The following is a 12,282-nucleotide window of genomic DNA, read 5'->3' as shown; positions in this document are numbered from 1 at the left end:
TGAGCATCTTTTCATGTGTTTGGTAGCCATCTGTATGTCTTCTTTGGAGAAATGTCTGTTTAGGTTTTGGCCCATATTTTGATTGGGTCATTTATTTTTCTGGAATTGAGCTGCAGGAGTTGCTTGTATATTTTTGAGATTAGTTGTTTGCCAGTTGATTCATTTGCTATTATTTTCTCCCATTCAGAAGGCTGTCTTTTCACCTTGCTTATAGTTTCCTTCATTGTGCAAAAGCTTTTAAGTTTAATTAGGCCCCATTTGTTTATTTTTGCTTTTATTTCCATTACTCTAGGAGGTGGGTCATAGAGGATCCTGCCGTGATTTATGTCAGAGAGTGTTTTGCTGATGTTTTCCTCGAGGAGTTTTAATTTAATATAACATATCTGTAAGTTAGAAAGAGTGAGCAGAGCCAAAATTCCTACTGCTACTTAAAGTAGCAGTCATGCCACTTATAATAGCCACTTATAATAGGATAAGGGCTGTGTGGATATTTTTGTGGCATGCACAATATCCATGATGCTGCGTTCTGACAAGACTATAGAGTGATCTTGCAGTTTTATTGTCCTATCACTTCTCAGAGCGGCCTTGTTCCTACTCAGCAGGAACTCAGCTCCAAGCCCCAGATGATCACCTCTGGTGGGCTTCCTGCCATCAGCATTGCTTGTCCAGGGCTCCCACCAGTTCACAATGTAAGCAAATCTATACCAGGAAGTAATTCCATCCCTCTAAGTTTATTTCCAGAATTAAAAGTGTATTATATTATGCTAAAGATAATTTTTTTGTCTCCTTCAAGGAAACTATAGATTTGAAGGTAAAGAGTCCTTTAGAATTCATCTGGTGATCTAACCCTGAATTAGTCAAGGTTCTCTAGAGAAGATGTAGAGAACACAGATGTAGAGACACAGATGTAGAGAACAAAGATATAGACACTAAGGGGGAGTGTGGGTGGGTGGGCTGAATCAGGAGGTTGAGACTGATGCATATCCACTATCGATACTAAGCATACGATAGATATAACTGATGAGAACCTAATGTGTCACACAAGGAACTCTACTTGCTGCTCTGTGATGATCTAAATTGGAAGGAAATCCAAGAAACAGGGGATAAATGTATAGGTGTGGCTGATTCACTTTGCTGTACAGCAGAAACTAACACAAATTGTAAAGCAACTATGCTGCAATAAAAATTAATCAAAACATAAAAATATAAATATACTGATTAATTTTATGAACTTGGCACACATGATTCTCATAAGTCCCAAATGCTACAGGGTGACTAGGCAGGAGCTGGACACCCAGGAGAGCCAACTTGCGGTCCAAGTTGGCTGAGAACCAACCTTGTAGTCTCAGTCCAAAGGCCTGACAAGCCAGGGACCCTACATTTTAATTTCCAGTCTGAAATCGGCAGATTCAAGACCCACACGGAGTCTTTGTTTCGGTTTGAGTCTAAAGGCAATTAAAAGACTGATGTTCCAGCTCTTGCAGTCAGGTGGGAGGAGGTCCCTTTTACTTAAGCCTTTTGTTCGATTTGAGTCTTCAGCTGATGGGCTGAGGCCCATCACACTGGGGAACACCATCAGCTTGTCCAGTCTACTTATTCACCGGATAAATGAATTCCGTCTAGAAACACCCTTCCAGATAGCAGAATCATGTTTGGCCAAATGTCTGAGCACCTTATTACAAGTGCAGTTGATGTGTAAAATTAACCATTAGAAAACCCAAGGTGAAAGCTATCCAGTAGGAAATTTAAGCAGTGCTCAGACCAAGGTTTTCTGGATTCTTGGCGACTGTCCATCCCACCTGAGCAGTGCTACTTATTTATTTAGAGATGGTTGATCTAGTTAGAACCAACAGTGGACCTGCCAGATTACAAAACAAGCAAACAAGCAAAACCAGCAAACATAAAACCAGGCTCTCTGTGTCTGCCCTGGGAGGGATCAAGAGATGACTTTGCCTAGACAGCCTTAAATCCCAAGAGGACCATAGTATTAAATAAGTTTATTTAGATGCCTGAGTTTTGAGAAGTTGACCTGAGCCCCACCCTGACTGTTAACAATTGGATATTGTAGGTTGTTTACACTAAGTTGAGGCAAAAAGACACAATGGAACCAAAAACTGGGCTCAAAATGTGACTAAACAGTTGCCAAGGAAACTGATGAAGCTACAAGAGTGTGACGGGAAAGAGTCTCAAGGATTAAAGGAGAACTTCTTATGAGAATTATGGATGTTGAGTTTTAATTTTGCCTTATAAATTATGTCCTAGGAAACACAGGTGATATTTTGACTAGAAGGCTGGGAAGGGATCAGAGAGGGCACCAGACTATAGTTAATTATGTGAATTAATTATGTAAATTAACTATACTTTCTCCCTTAAGGCCTTCCTATAGAAATTTGATTTGTAATGATTTATGATCACACTAGGATTTCAGGGAGACATAGCCAAGGTGCCAACATGGCAAAGGGGAGACTGGCTGTGGTCTCCTGCATATCCTACTTATAATGATATCTCTTCTTATGGTCCATATTAAAGACAAATGCTAGTGTTTTACCATAAAGTATGGGCTTCCCAGGTGGCTCAGTGGTAAAGAATCTGTCTGCCAAGCAGGAGGCATGAGTTTGATCCCTGGGTTGAGAAGATCCCTGGAGAAGGAAATGGTAATCCACTCCAGCATTCTTGCTTGGAGGAATTCCATGGACAGAGGAGCCTGGTGGGTTACCTTCCATGGGGTTGCGAAGAGTTGGACATGATAGAGAGACTAAACAACAATACATGATTTTTATAGTTGTTTTTAAGTTACTGAGAAAGGTGTGTTAATATCTTCTGATATTATTGTGGATTTGTTTATTTCTAGTTTTAGTTCTGTCAATTTGGCCATTTATATTTTTAGGCTAGTTCTAGGTTTATACCGATTTAGTGTTATTTTAAATTTCTGGTAATTTCATGGCTGTTATGGATAAAAAGGGAAATCATTCTTTAACTCGAGCAATTTTTTTTTTACTGGAAGATAGTTGTTTTATCATACTGTGTTAGTTTCTTACGAATGATAACATGAATCAGGGGTATGCATACACGTACCCCTTCCCTCTTGAGCCTCGCTCCCATTACTCCCCGCTTTCCACCTGGTTAGGTCATCACTGAGCTGAGCTCTCTGTGCTTCACAGTGGCTCCCTGCTGCTCTCTGTTTTACGCACAGGGCTGTACATAAGTCACCGCAATTCTGTCAACGCGCCCCACCCTCCCCTTCCCTGCCCCTCGCTCTGTCCATGTCTGTTCTCTATGTCTGCATCTTTATTCCTGCCCTGCAAATACGTTCATCCGACCAGCAGTCTTAGATTTTTTTAGATTACTCATTCATGTGTCAATATACGATATTTGATTTTCTCTTTCGGACTTACTTCACTCAGAAGAACAGACTCTAAGTCCATTCACATCACTACAAACTCTAATATTTTTCTCTTAAATTCTACTTTGGTTGGCATACCAGCTTCCCTTTGGCCTATGTTCAGGTGATACATACATTGTTTGTACACTGTTTATTTTACCATTTTCACATTCTTATGTTTTATGTGTGTCTTGTAAATTAGTATATAGCTTGATGTTTTAAAATTATTATCTTTTAATTAGAGTACTCTGTATATTTATCAATTGGAATCATTGATACTCGGAGGTTTAAATATTTAGGTTCACTTTCTGTTTGCCTCACCTGTCCTATCTTCCTTTTTTCTTTCTCTCATACATTTGAACTGAATGGTTTATGTTTCTCTTTGACTCTGCATTAGGTTGTCTATTATATACGCTTGTTATCCTTTAATATTAATAGTTGCTCTGAGATAGACTACGTACCAGCTACTCCTCAGCATCTACATTATTTGTTATTTTAATCCTTCTCCTGAAACTGAGTCATTTTCTTTTTCCTTATTTATTATTTTATACACATTTATGCACACTTTGTATACGTTTATACACATGATACACATTCCATATTGTTTTCATATGTCGCGTGATAATAAAATAAGTAATTATCATTCTTGTTTGACAGATAAGTGTCCATTTACATTCATATACAGACTGAACATTTTTCTGCCTGTTCATCTGTGTCAGAACTTATTATTTTTCTTTTCCTCTAGAATATTCTACTTTTTGATGCATTTCCTGCCGATCTGCTGGTGAAAAATGGCCTTAGCAAGTGGCTGTTTGAAATTTTAAAATTTCATCTTCATTTTTTAAGGTTATTTTCACCAGGCATAGAATTCTAACCTGGGAGTTATATTCCTCCAATGTTTTAAAGATACCATCCTTCATTTCCCACCCCCCCTCCCCAGGCTTCCATTGTTTCTGAGAAAATCAACTCACAACCCAATGGCTGCTGTTTTTTTCTTTCTTTACTGGCTATTTCTATCATTTATTTTTGTTTCACTTTTCAATGTTTCCAATACGATCAGCCCCTTGCCCCCGTCTCCCTCCCACCATCATACTTTCTTGAGGATGCTTGAAACTCTCGTTTGATTCATTGCATAAGCTCTAGAAAGTTGCTTAGCTTTGATCTCTTCAAGTCTTGCTTTTTCTCAATTCTTCCATTTCTGTCTTGGACTCAGATTACATGTATATTAACGCTGCTCCTCAAATCCTCTATTCTATTACTTTATTTTCTGTATTTTCTCTACTTTTATCTTTTTGTGATTTATTTTGAATATTTTATTTTGATCTATCATGCAGTTGGCTGATTTTCATTTTGTGTGTGTTTAATCTATTGTTAAGTCCATTAAATGTCTTTAACTTTTGCTATTACTTCCATGAGTTGTATTTGGTTATTTTGTATGAGTTCCAGTTCTCTACAAATTCTCAATCTTTTCTCTGATCCTATTGAAAAGTTCAAGAATGTTTAAGATATTTACCTAATAATTCCTATTTATGAATTCCTACACATGTCTTTGTATAGTTTGTTTCATTTGAATTTCATTTGTTTATCCAGTTATTTTTAACTGTGCTGCTTAAATTGTGTATTTGAAATATTGATTATAAAAAAAGTAATTTTGAGTCTAGAATAATGCTACCTTTCATTGAAGAGAGCCAGCTTGTCTTTGGCTGGGCAGCTGACACAATAGGCCTCTGGCATCACTGCAGCCGCTTCTAGGCAGTGGGACAGTTGGAGGCTGAGTGCAGGCCTGGGACGACCACTTCTGTCACTTCTTTTCTGGCCTAGAGGGTGAGAGTGTTTCCAGGACTCTTCCACTGGGAACCCGGAGCAATGCCAGCTTTCCTCCTAGACATTTAGGGCTGTGACATCATGCCACCTACTTTCCACTGAGATCCCAGGGACACAGGCAAAATGCCTTAGCTTCTCTGTCCATGGAACTCTCCAGGCAAGAATACTGGAGTGGGTTGCCATGCCCTCCTCTAGGGGATCTTCCTGACCCAGGGATTGAACTCAGGTCACCCACATTGCCAGCAGAGTCTTTCCCATCTGAACCACCAACAAAACTACCTCCAAGTGCAAGACTTTGAACCCTGGGCTGCTCTCTCCCTCTTGCATCCAGTGTGGCTTTGTCTTAAGTAACTCATTACAACACCAGAGCCTTCAGTAATGCATTTGAGGTATCTTATAGTGAGGTATAGCTGAGTTACAGTACTGTATCAGCTTCAGGTGTACAGCAAAGTGAAACAGTTTGTGTATATATATATTTTTTCAGATTATTTTCCTTTATAAGTTATAGAATATAGTTCCCTGTGCTATACAGTAGGTCCTTGTTGGTTATATCTTTCATATGTAGTAGTCTGTATATGTTAATCTGAAACTCCTGCTTTATCCTCCTACCCTCTCCTTTCCCCTTTGGTAACCACAAGTTTCTTTCCTATGTCTACGAGTCTGTTTCTGGTTTGTAAACAAACTCATTTGTATCACTTATTATTTTAAATTATTTTATATTTATTTATTTTTTGGCCACACCTTGCACCTTGTGGGATCTTAGTTCCCTGAACCAGGCTCCTGGCAGTGGCTGCCTGGAGTTCTAACAACTGGACCTCCACGGAATTCATTCATGTTGTAGATCCTACTCACAACGGATATAACATATTTTTACATGTCTTCATCAGAATGGTTGATATGAGTCACAATTTCTCAGGACCTGAATTGATGCAAGTACTGTATCCATCCACCATCCATCCACCAGCCATGTGGAGGTCACCCTCTGCCACACAGACACCAGGTCTAGTCCATGCTGACTTTCAATATCGAGTACAATGCAGGGACCTTTGGGCACTCGCTCCAGAGCTGTGTGCAGGAGTCATGGAAACAGTGACACAGAGAGAGAAAAGCCTTCTGGCTTTTTCCAGGAGGCTTGCAGAAAGCTGTTCCTGTAATGATTCAAAGTGGGTGTAATTCGTGTTGCTGGTAATTCCTGCTCTAACTCTGCTCCTGAAGAGGACAGCTCCTTGCCTGGCAGGCGCACCTGATGCCATCTACATGTCCATCTTGAGAAGTTTCTGACCTTACAGCTTCCTGAGGCGTCAATGAAGGGCCTAAGGTCTGAGATTTTTCTCAGACAGATCTGTAATTAGTTCTGTAAGGAAAGCCTGTGTCTACAACCTGAAGATATTTCATTTTCACATAACTTGGTGCTTAGGAGATGTTAATAATATTTTCATAAGCCCTGAGGAATAGAGTATAGCATGTCAAAATTATCAGCAAAATAATGGTACTTTGTGTTATGAGTGGGAAACTTCAGTGAAGTGAAGTGAAAGTGTTAGTCATTCACTCGTATCTGACTCTTTGCAACCCCATGGGCTGAAGCCCACCAGGCTCCTCTGTCCATAGAATTCTCCAGGCCAGAATACTGGAGTGGGTTGCCATGCCCTTCTCCAGGGGATCTTCCCAACCCAGAGATCGAATCCGGATCTCCTGCATTGCAGGCAGAATCTTTACTGTCTGAGCCATTTCATAGGTGAAAGGAAAACGTATCTAACTCATTTTCCCACTAAAGTGTCATAGTTGTCCTGCTATTTGTTTAGTAGCTGTTAAAATTCTTTCTCCGGATAAGTCCTTTTTGATTTACGTGTTCTATTTTGTGGTGTCATTTTCCTCTTGAAAACCTAAGAGTGTTCTAAACACCCTGTGGCAAAGGAAAGCTCACTCGATAAGCAACAACCCATTCAAAGTCTACAGTGTGAGCTGCTGAAATAAGATTTGGGTTTGTGTTTTAATCAGTATGGAGGGGACAGGTAACGTGGTTATGTTTGCAACATTCCTGACTTAATCAGTGAGTGAAAATTGTTCTGCTCTTTTAAAACCATCATTCAAAACACACCCTGAGGTCTTTAAAGATCCTAAGACATGAAGCTCATAAACTTTTCATTTTCTGGAATTGAGAGGAGCCTGCAGCAGCCTTTGACTGATAGGTTTCTCCATCTCAAGTACTCATTTGGTCTCTAACTCACTCCTAGCCATCAGCGTCTCCTGCCATAATTCTGCCAGGTGTTTGTGAAAAACTACTGCCCTGGAAAGTTACAGGCAGAGGATGGAAGAGTTTAACTGTTTCCTACCACAATTACTGGGCTTCCCATAAGTGCAAGCCACTGCAGGAGACTTAAGAGATGTGGGCTCGATCTCTGGACTGGAAAGATCCCCTGGAGGAGGGCATGGCAACCTACTCCAGTATTCTTGCCTGGAGAATCACGTGGACAGAGGAGTCTGGCAGGCTACAGTCCACGGGGTCACAGAGTCTGGACAGGACTGAAGCTACCTAGGAGGCACATGCATCACAATTGCCAAGTGACAATTGTTTGGGGAAGTTAAACAAGCTTCAGACACAAAGCAGAGTGGGCCTCTGACCTTGCTTCTGACCTGCCTGAATACTGCCCTGACTATGCGTGTCCTGACTGCCTGCTCTGAGTGCAAGGCTTGTGGCACCACAGATAGGATGGGGGAGGAATCTTGAGACTGTTGAGCCCTGGGAGGGAGGGGAGTTGGGCCAACCAAGCTCCAGGCTTAACAACATTCCAAGTTTGACAAGACAAAACAATTAGCAGTATCATGAAACCAGAGCTACAATTTGCTCACAGAAAGATGATGATATCAATTTGCATCCTGGGATTATAAGCAAGAACTCCTAACTGCAAACTGAAATCTCACCCAAGGAGGGGACACGCTACCTGGGACCTTTTCCCAGCTGGGACTCCAGCTGTGCTGTGACATGGGACTTCCAGCACCGACTGAGTCTGGATGTTGGTCTGAACCCAATTTGGCGATGTATCTTCTACTGTTTCTAATTCTCTTTTCTTTCAATATTAGAAAATTGAAAGTAAACTAGATAATTCTCTAATAAATACTGGTATTATTTATTTGTATAGGACAAGAGGCTTATTTGCTTTAAGAAATCCTTCGAACCTGAGACAAAAGTGAAAACTTTCTGCAAAACAACAATCCTGACCAATACCCGACACAGTGAGCCCCTCCATATGAAACTTCAAGTTGCAGACTTTTACACACTAATGTGCATCTGATTCTAGGGAACCGCAACCTTTGCATCAACGTCAGGCATCAGTGAAACTGCAGCTTGTCCTCCATCCCCTATTGCTGACGATCCTTCCGCTTCACCATCTCCTACCTCCTCTCCTTCCTCCAGTCAGGAATGCTTCTTGTCTGTTCACTTGATGCCAGCCCCTGTATGCCAGCTATTGTACTGTACTACTGTACTTTTCAAGATACTGTATTGTAAGATTAAAAATATTTTCTTTATTTTTGTGTTTGTTTTTATGCACTATTTGTGTGAAAAGTATTAAAACCTAGTCCAGTATAGAACTCTATAGCCGATTTTGTTAGTTGGGTACATAGACTAACTGTTGGACTTCTGGACAAATTGGATTTAAGAACATGCTCTCGGAATGGAACACATTGGTAGCATTAAATCGGTGGACTTTGAGTGAAGCAAATTCTCCTCTACTGTGTGGGGGGCTTTATCCAATCAGTTAAAAGACTTAAGACAAAAGGTTGAGGTTCCTGGAAGAAGAGCCTCTGAGATGAGCTGTAACATCACCTCTGCACTTAGTCCCTACGCTCCTGGTCTACCCTGTGGATATCAGCCCCCATGGTCTCACGAGCCAGTTCCTTAAAGACAATCATCCTCTTTCTCTCTCTGTCTCTTTCTACACACACACACACACACACACACACACACACACACACACTATTGCTTCTTTGGAGGACTTTGATACAAACGGTTGCAGATATATAAAGAGAAAAGAGATACAGTCCTGAGATTCAAGATTCAAAAATTAGAAACAAACATCTTTCCTGAGATATTGCTTGTGGGGATCAGAGAAAAGAGAAGACAAGCTTGGATCCTATGTTTGGGCATGATGCCATTTCCTGAGATGGGGAGAGGGCAGGATGTTAGTTGTGGCAGTGGGCCACTGGGGGTCAGTGTGAGGGTTAGTGAGGATCATTGAGGGTCAGTGAGAGTTAGAGGGTTACTGGAGTTACTGGGGGATCAGTGGAAGTCAGTGGCAGTCAGTGGGGACCAATAGGTGTTATTAAAGAATTATCCTGGAGGTGCAGAGTTTGAAATGCCAATTATTTCACACAGTGATCCCACGTGGTACAGGTTTATGTCAAAAAGGCATCTTGGGGCTTTGGCGAGAGCATGGAATTCGATATCCCAAATCACCATTCAGATCTTGATTTTGCCATTTACTGTCTCTGAGCAGGTGACTTTGGCCTATGGATCCTGATTCCTTTTTATAATCTTGAGATAAAGTAACATGGTTCCAAATAGGAAGAGGAGTACATCAAGGCTGTATATTGTCACCCTGCTTATTTAACTCCTATGCAGAGTACATCATGAGAAATGCTGGATTGGAAGAAACATAAGCTGGAATCAGATTGCCGGGAGAAATATCAATAACCTCAGATATGCAGATGACACCACCCTTATGGCAGAAAGTGAAGAGGAACTAAAAAGTCTCTTGATGAAAGTGAAAGAGGAGAGTGAAAAAGTTGGCTTAAAGCTCAATATTCAGAAAACGAAGATCATGGCATCAGGTCCCATCACTTTATGGGAAATAGATTGGGAAACAGTAGATACAGTGTCAGAACTTATTTTTTTGGGCTCCAAAATCACTTCAGATGGTGACTGCAGCCATGAAATTAAAAGACGCTTACTCCTTGGAAGAAAAGTTGTGACCAACCTAGATAGTATATTCAAAAGCAGAGGCATTACTTTGCCGACTAAGGTCCGTCTAGTCAAGGCTATGATTTTTCCAGTGGTCATGTATGGATGTGAGAGTTGGACTGTGAAGAAGGCTGAGCACCGAAGAATTGACGCTTTTGAACTGTGGTGCTGGAGAAGACTCTTGAGAGTCCCTTGGACTGCAAGGAGATTCAACCAGTCCATTCTGAAAGAGATCAACTCTGGGATTTCTTTGGAAGGAATGATGCTAAAGCTGAAGCTCCAGTACTTTGGCCACCTCATGCGAAGAGTTGACTCATTGGAAAAGACTCTGATGCTGGGAGGGATTGGGGGAAGGAGAAGAAGGGGACAACTGAGGATGAGATGGCTGGATGGCATCACAGACTCGATGAACGTGAGTCTGAGTGAACTCCGGGAGATGGGGATGCACAGGGAGGGCTGGCGTGCTGTGATTCATGGGGTCTCAAAGAGTCAGACATGACTGAGCGATTGAACTGAACTGAACTGAAATAAACTGAAAAAGCCTCTTGATGAAAGTGAAAGTGGAGAGTTAGAAAGTTGGCTTAAAGCTCAACATTCAGAAAATGAAGATTATGGCATCTGGTCCCATCATTGCATGGCAGATAGATGGGGAAACAGTGGAAACAGTGGCAGACTTTATTTTGGGGGGCTCCAAAATCACTGCAGAGGGTGACTGCAGCCATGAAATTAAAAGATCCTTACTCCTTGGAAGGAAAGATATGATCAACCTAGATAGCATATTCAAAAGCAGAGACATTACTTTGCCAACAAATGTCTGTCTAGTCAAGGCTATGGTTTTTCCTGTGGTGATGTATGGATGTGACAGTTGGACTGTGAAGAAAGCTGAGCACTGAACAATTGATGCTTTTGAACTGTGGTGTTGGAGAAGACTCTTGAGAGTCCCTTGGACTGCAAAGAGATCCAACCAGTCCATTTTGAAGGAGATCAGCCCTGGGATTTCTTTGGAAGGAATGATGCTAAAGCTGAAACTCCAGTACTTTGGCCACCTCATGCAAAGAGTTGACTCATTGGAAAATACTCTGATGCTGGGAGGGATTCGGGGCAGGAGGAGAAGGGGACGACCAAGGATGAGATGGCTGGATGGCATCACCGACTCGATGGATGTGAGTCTGAGTGAACTCCGGGAGTTGGTGATGGACAGGGAGGCCTGGCGTGCTGCAATTCATGGGGTCGCAAAGAGTCAGACACAACTGAGTGACTGAACTCAACTGAAAAGTAACATCTATGTCACAGAGTATTTTGGGGATGATATCCCAAAATATATATGTTAATACAAGCTTCCCAGGTGATTCTGCCGTAAAGAATCTGCCTACCAATGCAGGAGATGCAGGAGGCAGGGTTCAATCCCTGGGTCACGAAGATCCCCTGGAGGAGGAAATGGCCACCCACTCCAGTGTTCTTGCCTGGAGAATCCCACAGACAGAGGAGCCTGGTGGGCTACAGTCCATGGGGTCACAAGGAGTCAGACACCACTCAGCAGCTGAGCATGCAAGGATACATATCCACCAATATCGAAGATACAAGAGTCATGGATGTTCCAGTGATGTGAGCTGGGAAACACTTGTTTTGGTGAAGGTGAGGGTGTGGTCATGGTTGCTGGCTGTGTTATTCATCAGTCTGATGCTGCGGGTTCCGTGGAGCAGGACTATTAGGAGGACTGCTGGGAGATCGGCTTCCGGGCCTGGGTGGCCCCCAGGGTCCCTGTGGAGATCAGGTGCATGGGAGCTGACCTCACAGTGGCCACTGCGTCTCTCAGCGCTCCCACGCCATCTGTGGGAAAGGACCCATTGCCATTGTTTGACTCCTTAACTTCTGATGGAGCAGCAATTTTAAAACGACAGAATAAAAATAAAATGCTAGAAACACAATTTTAAGAAAGACAAAGCGTACTAAAGCCCTGGTTACTTACAGGTATGTTCAGCATGTAATACCAGTCTGTGGAATTGCTGTAAAAGTTTCCAAATATTTCATCCACTTTTTCTATTTGTCTAGGCAAGGACTTGCAGCTTCCCAGGTGGCACTAGTGGTAAATAACCCACTTGCCAAGGAGATGTAA

The sequence above is a fragment of the Ovis aries genome, chromosome 4 (genome assembly GCF_016772045.2).
Source record: "Ovis aries strain OAR_USU_Benz2616 breed Rambouillet chromosome 4, ARS-UI_Ramb_v3.0, whole genome shotgun sequence".
NCBI lineage: Eukaryota > Metazoa > Chordata > Mammalia > Artiodactyla > Bovidae > Ovis > Ovis aries.
This window is presented reverse-complemented; position numbering follows the sequence as displayed.